The sequence below is a fragment of the Anopheles nili genome, chromosome 2 (genome assembly GCF_943737925.1).
Source record: "Anopheles nili chromosome 2, idAnoNiliSN_F5_01, whole genome shotgun sequence".
NCBI lineage: Eukaryota > Metazoa > Arthropoda > Insecta > Diptera > Culicidae > Anopheles > Anopheles nili.
Window position 1 is genome coordinate 16859811 of NC_071291.1, and position 14851 is coordinate 16874661.

General features: G+C 52.2%; 1 non-coding gene across 1 annotated transcript; it reads left to right on the forward strand.

Annotated features, from left to right (window-relative positions):
* Window positions 1–2422: 2422 nt before the first annotated feature.
* Window positions 2423–2494, forward strand: Trnat-cgu (transfer RNA threonine (anticodon CGU)). Its single transcript has one exon. It is a non-coding gene; the product is annotated as a tRNA-Thr (tRNA).
* Window positions 2495–14851: the final 12357 nt, after the last annotated feature.

The following is a 14851-nucleotide window of genomic DNA, read 5'->3' on the forward strand; positions in this document are numbered from 1 at the left end:
TCGCTATCCTGCCGCCCAAAAACCGGCCAAACCAAACTCCTTCTCTGCACGGGAGCAGATGCCGAACGTTTCGCAGTATCGCATGACATAATCGGCGCTGTTGTATAATGCCATAAACTTTCGTGACTTTTGCGACAATGGGTCAGAGTGTGTTGCACGGGGTACACAGAGTGGGCAGGAGGTGTGGCAGGACACAGTGAAGCGCAAAAAAAAGTCCCACCAACCGGCATTGGTGGCATCGGTCGGCGTCGTGGTCATTTTGCGCCTTGTGTGGCTTTTCGGAGCGATTCTCTCTTTCACTTTATCTATCTCTCAGCTCGCTGTCACAGACTAACGAGTGTATTAATTAGTTTTTGGCTCGCTTATCTGGCGGCTAACGCGCTTCCAGGACACCAGCACTTTGCGCTTTCGGGGAAATCGTTCACATCTGATTTCGTTGCCGCCATCGCTGGAGGCGGCTCAGCGGAAGTATGTTTTATTTTTCGGGCCACCCTAAACACGCTCGAACAAACGAGTCGGCAAGCTAATGCATCACCTGTGCTTGATAAAATTCGGCTCCATGGCAACGGAGTCGGGCACAATAAATCGCTTGCTTCGTTCGAACGGAATCCAACGCAACGGAGCTGGGTCCTAATCCTTGAAATCGATACGTGCGCCACACGTTTCGTCCACCCCTGTAGGTGGGTTTATGTGGTGCCTGGGGAAGGGGGGGAGGGGGGTGGTGGGCACAGGGAAAAAGGAAAAAGCGAATTGCGGCACATCGGGTGCAAAAGTTTTTCCCTCTAATCGCTCAAGTGGCACATACGCGCCAGCCTCACAATGGGGGAAAACTCCGACTTTTCCCGGCCATCCGTGGGACCCGGGGAGGGCGCGTAAGGTAGGAAGAGCACCGAGCCGAGCCCGGCCGCACTACGCCAACGACCAAACACCATTTAATACGACGACCAACGAACAGCGAGAGCGTGTCGTTTGCGCCGCGTGAGGGAAAAACGGCAACCATTTTCCTCCAATGATGCCGTTGTTTTTCACCGTGCCTCGTACGCCGCGAGGTCACACCGTGTGACCGCAAACCGACGGTAGCTAAGCGCGGATGACGACGGACGAGAGGCAAACTTCCTATCCGTACGATCGCCGCCAGCAAAAGGAGGACGAGGAGGCGGAGGTGGTGGCAAACAACAAAAAAAAAGTCAAACAAAATTAATAAAATGCGTGTCCCGAGCCACCGGACGAAGCCGGAAGTGTGGCACCGAAATGGGGGACCTTGCGTTGGAAAGGTCGAAATCGTGGTTTTCCCTAGCACCATCATCGACACCGTGCGCTACGCAGCATATGTTTGGTGGGGGCGGGTCGAAAAAGCTTCCGTCGGAAAAGTTCGACGTCCACGTGGTGCTAAAAACGATGACTTTTGCCTTCGAACTTTGAGCGCTGAGGGACACACCATTTCATTACGCCAGCGCTCGTGTTTGTTTGTTGATATGCCATTTATCCTCGCTTCCTGTGCGTTATTTTCTTTGTTTTTTGTTTTCCTAATTTTCCCACACTCCGCTGAGCTCGGGTCTTTGGGTCGATCGCTTCGTTGCCACAAATGCTCCTAAATTCCCGCCAGCGTAGATTTACATCTCGTCGCCTCCCGTGGGAGAGAAGGTTCCCTGACAGTCAAATCAAAATGTCGGCCAAACCGCGACGACTAACAAGGCTGATGGGAATGTAGGCTGATTGCTGGGCGCTGCTGCTGCTGCTGCTGTGGCCATTTGCCATTTTCCATCCTGCGGGAACTGACGTACGCCGGCTGGTTTCGAGTAATCAAGTGCAACCGCAAACCTAATTGTCTGCAGCGAACATCCTTGCTCTCGTTCGGTCCTCACCTGTGTGTGTGTGTGTCTCTCTCTCTCTTTGACGCTAACCCAACTGTGGGTCGAGTGGCAGCGTGCCGATTGATGGCTCTTCATCAGTTGGAGTCGCATCGGCTCGGCAGCATCGCACAACCGCTGGTTAAATGAAACCATTGTGGTGCCATCGCTGGCTGCAGGTTGCACCTTCCTATCTCACGAAACGAGACACCGGCGGACGTGCGGGCATCGAGGGTGGCGCTCCAATTCCGACATCATCATTATTAATGGGCTTCTCCGGGCTTCCCGTGGTGGAGTGGTTTAGTGGCCGGGACTGTATCGGTTGAGTGATTAAAGCCCCATAACGCCCGGGTAACGCTACACGCCGGCAAACGCACCGCGAATCATCGATCACGCCGCTGTACAAAGAAAGTTGTTGTTCCACCGGACGCGAATCAATCGATCGGGGATTGTGTTTTCGAAGCAGATTAATGAAGAGCGGACGGTTGCGTTTCACGCATCGTGCGTGCGATGCCAAAACCCGACACGGGCTACTGATTCTGTTGCGTAGTTACGCAGAATTCAGCAAGCGTGCCTCTTTAGCTCAGTGGTAGAGCGCTGGTCTCGTAAACCAGCGGTCGTGAGTTCAATCCTCACAGGAGGCAAATGGTGAACGAGAAAATGCAAAAAAATATTCAATGCGCTCATGTTTGTCGTTGATTATAACTTGATCTCTCGTCGTATGCACTTTTTTTTAACTATGACACGATAGGCAAAATACAAAGTGTCATCTGCCTGTCATCATTATTACACGTAAAGTAGAATTACTACCAATTACGTATGCACGGACGTGCGTAAACCGGCTTTAATGAGATTAAAAACACGCGTCGCAGTCGCTTAGCCACGTTTGCGGAAGACTAATTCTAATTGAAAAAGCCAAACACCGCCCACCATCCGTGACATGTGCGTGTGTGGGTGTGTGGGTGGGTGCCTTTCACCCTTGCCCCTTCTTCCCCCCCCCCTTCCCTCGATCATCCCGTTGCCATAATTGTGGTAATTGAAAACTATCCCAAAGCTACTGTTTACGCGCGGGATTAATTGCATCTGCCTCGACCGCCAATCTAATTATTATCGTATCCCAACCATTAGCTCCCCATTCCCGACCGACGTGACGTGATGCAACAAAAAAAAAACGCCGGCTTCACGGCGATTTAATTTCGCCGCTCGAGCGCTCGCAATTTTGATTCGCGAATGGGGATTGATTCGCGTCACTTTGCGATCATTATTACGGCACGTATGCGCCCCACCCCGGAAACCTGGACCGGGCTGTGGAGGCAGCTTTCTGCGATGAACACCATGTAGCAAAACAAAGCTCATTACTCCGCGTTTGCATATAAATGAGCACCGCATCGCTCCGGAAACGCTCGTCCAACAATTAGAAGCCTGCCTTCTGCACTCAAGCGCCACCACGCGAGTGGGCTAAAGGCCCGGTAAAGGCTCCCACCAGGATTAGCTGCCTGCGCTAGGCCAAACCTCCCCTCACGCCCAGTGGCGCTAAAAATTAATCGCCGGATAAGTGTGGCTCTTCTGCGCTGGGTTGGGTTGGGCTTTACACTGAGCCCTCATCGCCAGCCGCCTCCATGAGAGCGGATCCTTTCCGGGAAAAACGCCCGGTAATCCTCCACGCTAGCTTCCGGCTCACTGATCTCCACACCGCACGGCACGTTCCGGACCGTGAGCAGGACTAGCCCCCGGAACTAGGTCAATCCGGACGCTCGAACGGGGGAGGGGGTGCAGTGGTGAAGATAATCAACCAATGGATTGCTGCAGTCGATTCTAACGGGGTGTTATTTTTCGTTTCCCCATTGCAGATACCGAGAGGCTGGAGGCTCGAGAGCACACCCCCTGGGTCGAGCAGGATCCGTGCGGAAGGTACGTACCCTGCGGGTGGCGTCCACTCGACCGAACGATTCATAAATAAAAGCCCAATAATGGGCTGGCCTGGGAGGGCCGAAGCTCGACGCAACGATGATGCATGCGTGCATGCAAACGCAACCACGCACCGTAAGCCTGGGATCTCGTAAATCCCGGGCATTATGGGTCCGATCCCGGATGGGACCCGATGGAGTTAAGGACACGCATTATTTATGCTAAAACCAGTGCAAGTTCCCTTCCGTTCGCGGACGTTCGGACGGACGGGGGGCAAAGCGAAAACCCGTGGGGAAAGGACCATTTATTGCCACTGATGTCCTCGTTCGACGGGGCTCGTTTAGCCATCTAAGCCATCGACGCGAGCAGCAGATGCAAAGCCAGAGCAAGGACCTTCGGGAACGAGGCCTCAGCGAGGCGTCAGCGAGATTATTTTGTGGTTTTTCGCTTTCTCGAGTGTTTCGTGGTGCAAGTGGGAAGCAACACACACACACAAATACACAGCAAAAAAAAAAAGTGACGCTCGCAATCGAATCACTATCGGGACACCTCAAAGCCGACCCGGGTTTTTGACGGCGGTTGCTGCGTCCTGTTAAACGAAGGGCGAAAGGACTCTGCCGGTTTGGGGGTGGCATCTTAAAATAAATATTTGACTCCATCTCGGCGCGCTTACTCCGGCTCGGGTGGCTGTTGGAAAGGGCTCGATCGGGAGCGAGAAGGACGATCTGTCGTGCTCGTCCGCGTGCGGCAAGCTGTTGATAAACATCCAATATTTGCTCAAAAATCAACAGGACCGCCTGTGGTCCGGAGGTTTGTGGTTTTACCTCCGGGCGTGCAGAGAAGCCCTAATTTTTACACCACCAAGCGCGCGTGCATTTGGAAACATCGCTGCGGAAATCGCAAGCGGACCAAAGACCGAGAACCGGTTGTGCACTTAACAAAAAAAAAAAAAAAGAAGGCAATCAAACTGGAATTAAATTTTAATCACACACCCTTCTGGGTGCGATCTATCGCTACCGGATTCCATTAGCTCCCGGTGCACACCCAGAGCAGGTGGCCACGGAACCGCTTGGAACGGACCGGTGCCGCGTGGATTGGAAATAGGAAAATTATCGAAATCAATTATAGCAAATCACAGTCATTTTCTGGTCCATTATGCTCACGCCCTCGCTCGTACAACCGCCGGCACACGGGGCTTGTGCGCTAAACGCACGAGATCCTTGCCACACACAGGACCCAAAGGACCTCCGGCAGCCGGCTGCGATCGGGTTGGGTGTTAAGCGATGGTGCCACCTTCTCGACCTCGGACGGAAGTGTACGATTGGATCCGGAACACAGTGTGAGTGAGAGAGAGCGAGAGAGAGAGCAACTCTCGAGGGGTTTCTTGTGCGGGCCGGAAATCGAAAGGACGAGTGCGATGGATTAAAAATCGTGTTCGAATTGTCAGAGATGGATATTTCCTTCCGTGCAAAAGCTGCTCGTCGTCTACCCCGGCGACGATGAAGTGAAGGAGTGTTTTTTTTCTTGCTTTTTTTTGCTCCAATCCTACTCATCATCAGCACCACAAGCACCATGGCAGGCCCGAAAGGATATGACCGGCGTTCCAACCGACGGAAGGATACGACGTCTTTGCCTGCGTTCGATGAAAAACGAATTGAATTTTCTCACCCCAACTTCGGCCCTGTGATTCGTGTGTACCCCATGCATGTGTGTGTGTGTGTGTGTGTGTGTGTGTGTGTGTGCCTTTTCCACATGTGATCTTTCGCGTGCTTTCGGGTGATTTCGTCCCTTTCGTCCTTTTCGTTCCGCTTGCCTACGAGACACACCCTCAACGGGCAAGACACAACGGCACATAATATACGGTTACGCTAAGGCTTTTATCTTATTTTCATTCATTTGCTTCGCCTAATAGGATTAGCGATTTGTTACTCCCCGGTCTTGGCAACCCTCCTCCGGAAAAGCTCCATTCGTGCTTCTCCGTACCGTGCCGTGCGGTTGCCGGCGAGGATTGGTTGCCGCTTAATGACGGATTTTTGTATCGTGCGTCAATTTATCCACTTTCTGTGGCCTTCATTTCCCATTTGCTGTGGTCGGTCGTACGCTCGTAGGCCGTGAGGCGAATGGCATAAATACCCAAAAGCCGAACACGTTAGCACGCTGCTGGTGGGGCTCTAGCAAAATTCCCATCGGAAAAATGCTGCGTGAGATTTGCTTCGTGGTTTGCTGCAGCGAATAAAGGATAATATTCATCACTCAATGGCCGTACGCGTGTGGCGATGCATTGAATGCGCTCCTTAAGAATCATGAACCTGCATGAGCCACAATCATTGTGCAGGATTTAAATATCCAACCAGCACCGACAGTACCAGAGCCACATTTTCCGATTGCACATCCTTCCGGTGGTGCTGGTGCGTACCGCAAACGCATTTTTTTTTCATTATTAATCAACTCCTTCCCATCGGGTAAACACTTTCCGGTACTTGATCCCCCGATGCCGAAGGTCGACCAGCAACGTCAGACTGGCTGGCGTCCTTGCGGAAGGCTAATCCCGCAAGGTTTGGAGTATCTCAAACATCGGTCGGTTCTAATCATGAAACAACAAATACAACCAACTGCATCGACGCATCGATGCATCGTGCGGATGCAACATCCAAGTGCGGACATCCGGAACGGCACCAACTGGCAATAGAGGAGCACGAACGGGCACTAATCAACCGACCCGGTTGTGCTACATGCCGCTGGCAGGCTCGATGGGATGGTTCCAGACACACACCAGCATGCAAAACATAACGAGCACTCATCTGCAGCACCGTAATCATGTTATGGGTTTTCTTCGTCTACAATGTTGCAAATTTTGCTGAAAAGCTGATAAAATCGTTGAAAGACACACGCATATTGCGGAGAAAGGTTGAGCCTTTTTCCTCCCCTCCAACCGAGGCCAGGCCCCCTTTCGGCAACGGAAAAACCCTCCCCCCGGATCGCATTTCAGTGTTCGATGAAGAAACACATCCCACACCCACAGCCAGCGCTTCATTTCGTTAGATCCGAGATTACATTTCGAGCGTATCTCGTTTTTTTTTCTTGTTCTCCGAAGGACGACGTTGTTCGATCTTTCGTAGATACCTGCCGGTTTCCGGTGGCGCACGATCCGGTGGCCCAATAACGCCATCGTCGAAGAAAAGCATCGCCGGTGTCGACGAGGGAAGCTGGATGCTTTTGGATTTTCCAACTTTTTTTTTCACACACCACGAGCGAGGGCAAATGGATATAGCGACCGTGCCCTGGTTGCCTTATAATAATCGAATTATAATTCCATTGCAGTTTTCCAATGCCCCCCCCCCCCCCCCCCTGTTGGGTTGGAGGGATCCTGCCTGTAAATTCAATCTGCCTCCCGCTCCATCATGACCGAAGCTTATCTGATCCGGTGGGAGTGAGCTAACAAAGGCTCACGGTGCCAAGCCAAACCCCCATTTCGTGACCCAATGGCATACGTGTGTGTGTGTGTGTGTGTTTTCACCATGCAGGACAAAAGGGCGACATTTTGCGGCAGCTCAAGGTCTTTGGCGGCGCAACAACTTGGTCCCAGAAATTGTGGGGAAAAGCCATACTGGAAAACTCATTCACTCGCACCACGGCTGGCCTCCTTTTGACTGCACCTTTTGTCACCTGCGCATCGTGTGGCATCGGTGCTAAGCGACGAGAATGTCAAAGAACATGCCCCATGCCGGATTGGTTTGCGCGTGTACGGGTGGGCCCGGAAAATGGGACGATGAAAAGCGCCCGCTGAAAGCGAGCACTATCCGAAATGCTCACACAACTAACCTATCCATTTCGCAGCCGTTAACTTTTACATCCCCGCGTGCCCGTGCCCGTGCTCTTCCCATGCGTCTCCCCCCTCCCCCCCCCCCCTCGAAAGCCGCACGGACACAAAGGGGGCATCTTTCGCCATGAAATTTACATAACCGTATTCATCCCGTTTGTTCTCGATTGTTCCAGAAACAATAGAACCGTGGCCCGGGCCGCGGCCATGGGAGCGATAATGCACTGCATAACACGGCAATCTAGTGCTTCTAGTGCCTCCCAAGCCCAACGTTGGTGTTGGTGCACTCGGTGTCCTGGCTCTGGCATCGTTGGTGCGGCTTCGCAGGCCACTGCAATGCCGATTCGCTGGCAATGTCGAAGGAGCAAACCGGAGCAAAAGTGTTACAAAAGCGGGCTGCCCCTTTTGCTGGCAAAATCTCAAAAAATGGAAGGAAAGCTTCTTTCTCCGGCGTCCGATTCTCGTTCGTCTCATGCCGCACACACAGGGAGAGTCTAAGGAGGCGTCTTCAAGCGTCGGAAAGCATCCTCGTTATGACAGCTGAGAAACGCATGCCCGGTTGCCTACATTCAGGCGCCTCGGTCCTCGCTCGTTCTGGTGTAAGATTCCGCTCCGAATGGCGGCTCGCTGTTGCGCCGAGTGGGAGAAGGACAATCGAATCCGAACCGGTAATGATTGCCCAAATGAATGGCTGCACTGTGAATGTGCAACGTCGTCCCGACGTTCCCTACACCGTGCAAGAAGAAGGCCTGTTGATGCGAACCGGTACGGGGTTTTCCCGGTGCTATATTAACGTGATGTGTGAGGTACTTCCTTGCCACAAAAAGGGAACGGAACACCCCGCAAAACCTCGGGAACAACGATGAATGTCACGACGGGCGCATTGTGATTGAGATATGTTACCGCGAACGGGACGCTCGAACGAGGTTGGCCCAGTTTCGGGTGTGCAATTTCCACGGCGTAAATGGAAAATGTTCTCCCTCTCATTGTGGCACGTGGTTGTTTGGGCAAAGTTTACTTAAGAAAACTCGTTTCGAAACCCGCGCGAGAATTGGAAACAAAAAAGCGTGCACACACACACACAGACAGAGGGGTGAACCTTTGTCAGAAATGCCACAAAAGGTTACGTGGTCTGTAAGTGAACGCGTACCGTTGTTTTCCCCGGAGAGAAAGAAACACACGCACAGTACGAAAAGTACATCCGTTATCAAAGAGCTACCCCTTTTTTTTTTGGCTCGTCTTCACCCACCCTCGAAGGATGCCGGGTCCGCTTTTTTGCGAGGTCGTGGAACACGGACCATGGCAACAGCTCCCTGGGACGTCCTTTTTCGACCCAAAGGGCTCGCGAGGGAACCGAATGCTGAATGTGTAATGAATATTTATACCGATCCTTCCGAAAAAGCAAACCCACCCAGCGACCTGGCGTAGTCCTGGCTCGGCACGCGCACGCGATGGCCCTCGCGGGGATGATTAAGCTGTTTTAAACTGCCTCCCAAAACCAGGAGCGTGCTTGCTCCCAGACACGGTGCCGGGAACGCCATCGGAAAAGCGTAGTCAATTAAGTTTTGCGCCTCCACCCAACTCCGAAGTGGCCCGGGCGCAATAAAACCCTCGTGCTGCTCGTGTTTTCGCCCACCTACCCATTACAATCCTCATCATCGTCAGCGTGGTCCTTGGTCGATGGTGGTGGCAAAACCATCGCGTTATGACGCCGGGTCATCGCGGTTGTCATCAGGACGCGCGCGCCTAGGCGCGCCTAGTGCTGGAATGGCAACCAACGATTCAACATGCAGATTACTTCGTACTTAATTGTTTTCCGCTGCACCGGTTGGTTGCCGCGCGCGCAATGGCACCCAGGAGGACGATTTTCCGGCCACGGTGTTTCAGCGTGGGCTTTGGCGAATGGCCGGAAAGACGCCCATCTTCCGGTTTGGCGAGCAAGGCAACGATTGGTACCACCGGAACTCACCCTAACGGCGCGTAAAGCTGTTATCGCAGGTTGCACATCTGTATGATTAATTTTTATGTCCCACCAGATGGCGCTGGTGCTTGAGCTCGCACGCGTTCAAGTCCTTGGCGCAAGCGCACGTGCTCCTGAATTCCGCGTTCTCGTTTCTCGCGAATCGGTGCCATTTTCCGGTGGTTGTAAACGAATTTCGCAGGTTACAGCACGGGTTTCCGGTCGGTGAGGATGCGTGGCATGGCAAAACATCCATAAAAAAGGAGCACCTCAGTGTTCCAACGACGGCGCGGGCTGATTGAGTGCGCCGTAACACGCGTGATCCACGGTTCGCGGTGGTTTATAGGAAACCGCATAATTTATTGGGCCATAACTCGACCACAGCAACGAGCAGCGCGGGCTCGCGCATCCATTTTAAATGGTTGCCCGCACGAGTGGTGTACAAAAACACAACAGTGGGATTGATTTCCGTGGCGACAAATTGGTGGCGACTGAGCAGTTATGCATTTTTAAAAGGATTATAAACCCGTGCGCCCCCGGGACCGGTTTGATGCGAATCGATGATGGAGGTGCTTGCTTTATTCGCATTGTTTGTGTTAGGGGCCGTGGGGGACCAACAAAACCCGTGCCATTCTAAATGTTTTCATTTCCACCCCGGGAAATCGCACGAGCACCGGTTGAATGCGTGCATTTTCTGTTTTTATCCTGTGCTATCAGATTCAAAAGGGTGGGTTGGTTTTTTTGTTGTTGTTCTTCGTCCACCCCCATTAGACCCGTTGTTCGATCGGGCATGGATCGAGTTGGACATGTTCGCAGTAAACTCCATCCACATTCCAGTGTGGCACCTGGGAGCCATCGAGACGGGTTCGGAAAATTCATCGCAACCGGCACGTTTCGCCCGTTGCCAGATCGCGCATCATAATTGAATGATTCCGCCACAACGCGCCAGGTGTCGGCTGGGCGACCTCTCCCAACCCGGCAACAGGTGCTAATCCTGCAACGCACACAACCCCACGGTGCTAAAGGACAGGACCCGGGCGCGATGGAGACACGCAGCACAGCGAAACAGTTGTCACGATAAAGCACACATCCGTTCGTCTACGGTGCGCTTGTTCGGCGCAAACGAGCAGCATAATTATTCAATAAAGCATAATTCCCGGTACCGTGCGATCACTTTCGGTGCGACACGGGCGCAGACATTTCCGCCCGGGCAGCAGGCTTGAGTCCTACCCCCATTTGCGAGGCTTGATGGTGTCCATGACCCACCCCAACAGACGGGTGGCACAACTACACTGTTGGACCGTGCAGCCCTTAACTTAACGAGCCAATGAGAGCTAATATAATTCCCCCGAGGCGCGCGCTATCAGGGCGTCTTATCAACTCGTGAGTGCAGGGTTGCTTGGAAGCTTGATGCACGGCTGGGCTCAACAGCAAAAAAAAAGGGCCACAACACACACGCGTGCGTTGATTGTGCGTTTGTGTTGTAACCGACATGCGTACCGTTGGATTTGGAGGTTGTTTTTCCGCTTTTCGTTTCTGGCCGCGTCAGAATCAGCGTAAAAGCCGGTGTGATGAATTTTTGATGGAATCCCTCACACCCTTCGCACTACCAGGGTTGGAAAAATCCCCACCCACCGAGCGTGGGGTGGGAAAGGCTGATAAGCGGCCCACATCGACCCGTACACCGATCGCTACCAAAACAAACCATTACATTACATTATTAAATCGCTCCAGTCTCCACTGGCCGCTCTGTCCGGGGACCGGGTGATTGTGTGCGATGGTCTTGATGACAGCACGTCGCCGTTGCTGATTCCGGACACGAGTGCACGCGTGCGCACCCGCGAGATAGATAGTGTCAAGACGCGCGGCTCGCGAGTCGTACGCAGCGCTCGGTGAGAAGATTGGAACAAATCTGCCCTCTTGTGGGACCAGCTGCGATCAAGATTCCAAACGAAGCTAAACTACCGAGAAGAGCCGTGTTTTGCGATAGTTGTGCCATCCGTTAGTGCTGGGAAGGTTTTTGTTAAAAAGCCGGTCAGAAAGTGGTTTAGTGTCGATTACGGCACACAATCGCGGCAGGAAGCAGAAGCTTGTTGAAGCAATCTGATTGCTGAAAGAAGCACGCGTGAAACGTTGAAAAATTGAACCGAAATCACAATCCCCCTTTTAGTTAGCGTACGACAAAAAAAGGGTCGTGCAGTGAAGACGCAGTTCTATCAACAGCGATAAATCAACCCCCAATCGGTGTTATCGGAATCAGAGCGTCCGGATAAGAGCAAAGCCCGGAATCGCTTGTTAGGAGGGTTCAATTGTGACCGAACCATTCCCACCGGGCGTGTGAGTGTGCGATACCGTTGCGTTTTTAAATCTAGTGGGCATTGGCGCATTATTTGACATGCTCGAATGTCAAGTCAGGTGCTTAGTAATTCGGTGACACAAGCGTCGAGAAGTTTCTGCTAACGAGCGGCACTCCGACTGGCAGCAACTCATCAGTAGTGAATTAGAACGTGCGGTGAGTAAGTTGTGGGAAATTGCTTTTTCTATGGAAAATCCCTTGAACGACACGTGTTTGAGGTTATTCGTTGCTTTTTTTTTCAACTTACACTCCTACCCTGAATGCAAACGTTGGTTCCATAACCGAACCGGACACGATAAATAAATGCTGTCACGATAATAAAATCATGGTCGAGTACGGTGGCTCAGAAGTGGTGGCTCGCCAGGTGAGCTGCACGTTGGTGATTTGTTTGGCTTGACGTCTGTGTGCACTGCACTTCACCTCGAGTGCCGGGAGGGACATCCTTTCACACACGCGCCCCAGTGCGCACACACACACACACCCTCACACACGGTAAAAGCTTTTCAGTGTAATTTCATTACGCCCCCGGTTCGGTCCGAATCCGAGAGCCCGAGAGCTAAGACATTATTCATGACGAGTCCGCGTGCACGCCCGTTGTACCGGCCCAAGCTGGCAGAGGACGCAACGAAGGAACGTAATTGCTCCCGATGTCCCTAGGATAACTGCGAACAGATAGAGCCCGGTGAATGGGAGACAGAAAAATCACGTACGGAAAGCTCGCTTAAAAGTTAACGAAGCTCCTTCGCAGGCCGCACACATCACGATCGATAATTTGTTCGACGATTTTCCGAACTCGACCATTTGCCACGTGTGTGTGTGTGTGGGGTGCGTTTGTCCTGGCCGGGGTTGGGATCGATTAAAATCGAAACCATTAATGGTATCGCAGGGTGTCGTAAAACAAAGGAAACGCGCGACAGTTTACGATTTGTAGCCACGTGCCCGTGCAGAGCAGGTCCTTCTCAAATCCATGTCCTGTGGATGCAGCGAAAGCAAGTGTTGTAGCGCACAAGAAATCGCAAGAAATCAGTCCTTTCCAAGGTCGCGATAAAATTGATCGTTGGTTTTTATTTGCGCCGCTCTCCTGGGAGACTGAGTAAGCTGAGAAAAAACGCACAGACACACATTTCCAGTTGGGTTTATTTTCCCACCAAGTTCGATCCGATTGATGTCTCAGGATGGGCAACTTAGCCTCTGACAGCCGGCGACGTTTCGCTGCGCCGTGTGATGAATGTGCTTTTCGTCGTCATTTAGGGCTGTCAATTTATCGCGACAAGGATTCACCGATCGGCATCGAGACCGGATTTACTTCCAACGCGTAAGGGTGCCAATCGAAGGGATCGCAAAAACCCGAACGACCCCAAACGAAAGACCCTCAAATCGTAATCGCGCGCCAAAGACCCTTCACAAAACACTTGGCTTCACAAAGCGTAACGGTGAAATAAATGGGCATTTGTTTTCCGTTTCACCTTAAAGGCCACCCTGCCCGACGGAACGTTCGCTTGCCACCTGGCCGAGAAAGACGAAGAAGCAAGCTCGAAGTCGTCCCTCAAATTAGTGTCATCAATTTCCTTCCGGCGGCCATTAATCGCTCGGAAAAGTGACGTTTGTTTTTTGTTTTCACCAGCACGGGGGCAAAAATTGTTAAATTTGACGTGTACCTTTTGCAAGCTCCTCTGCCCACCGACGGAGTGGGAAAGGACCCATTATTAGTAGCACATGCACACCCACACACACCCACACGCTGGGTAATAACAACAACGTTGGCGTCGAGCCCACATACGGTGGAAATGCCCGCACGAGGGGCCAAAGTGTGAAATAAATCAAGACTTTTCATGGTTGACCCAATTCTTCGGCTCCTCGCAAATCATCTCCCGGCTCTTTATCTCTTTCCCATTCGTCGGCTACAGTTGAGATGTGGTGCGGGGGGAGGGGGGGGGAGGTAGGAAGAGAAAAGTAGTAGGAGAAAGGAAGCTGTGGGAGGGTGACAAAACTATCCTGCTTGAGCTGACGTAAAAGCCGAGGATGACCATTAAAGTGCAACCAACACACGCGAACGAAGAAATGGCAAAAACCGGACACAATCCTCCGGCAGCTGCACTTTTGCACCTGATGCCCTTTTCACCCACCCACCCACTCTTCTCGTGCTCCGCCACCCACAGCACGTCGTCGTCCTTGCGCTATTTGATCAGGGATGAGCCGACGATGGCCTTGGCAGGTTCAGCAGCAAGCACAGCAGCGCCACTAGAGCCCCGATTTGGCACGAGAAACAAAACATCCTCGTCGTGCGGGAATGGTGCGAGAAATAAAAATGGAACGCATTTCTTTTGCAGATTTTCCACGCCCCGGCCCCACCCCACCGTGGGCGAGTTCTCGCGAAAAACCAGGTGCCGGCGTATTTGCGGGAAAGCGTTTATCTTTCGCCCCCGAGCTCTGGCGCAGATAAACCCCTAATGGTTTCTTGCAGGGTTGCGCAAATTCCTACTTTTTCTACGGCTTAAATAGTTCCTGCAACCTTCGTTGCTCGCCTTTCGCCAGTGCATGTTATATATATTACACCGGGCGAGATGGAAAATGCATGAAATTATTGTGGCCAGAAAAGGCGCATCCAGAAGAAGGGGATGGAATGTAACGTAATGGAACTGAGAAGGACTGTGGATTTAGCTTTTTTTTAAGCTTTCAAGGTGCACTCTATTCGCGGTGGGAAAACCTCCGTTGCGGTGAACCTGTTATCACCTCTGAACGGACTTATCAGCCTCCATCGTCGTGTCGATTGGTTAGCGAGCAATGCGGAAAATCCAGCGTGCTTCCTTGAACACACATAAAAAGTAATACTTTTCGAGAAGCATTCAAAAAAAGTGTGTGGGTGTGTGTGTGCTCCTTCACTGCAATCATAAGCCGAATAATTGTCTTCCTCCCAGGCCCCGAAATAATGTAACTCTTTTCACTTCAAACACCCG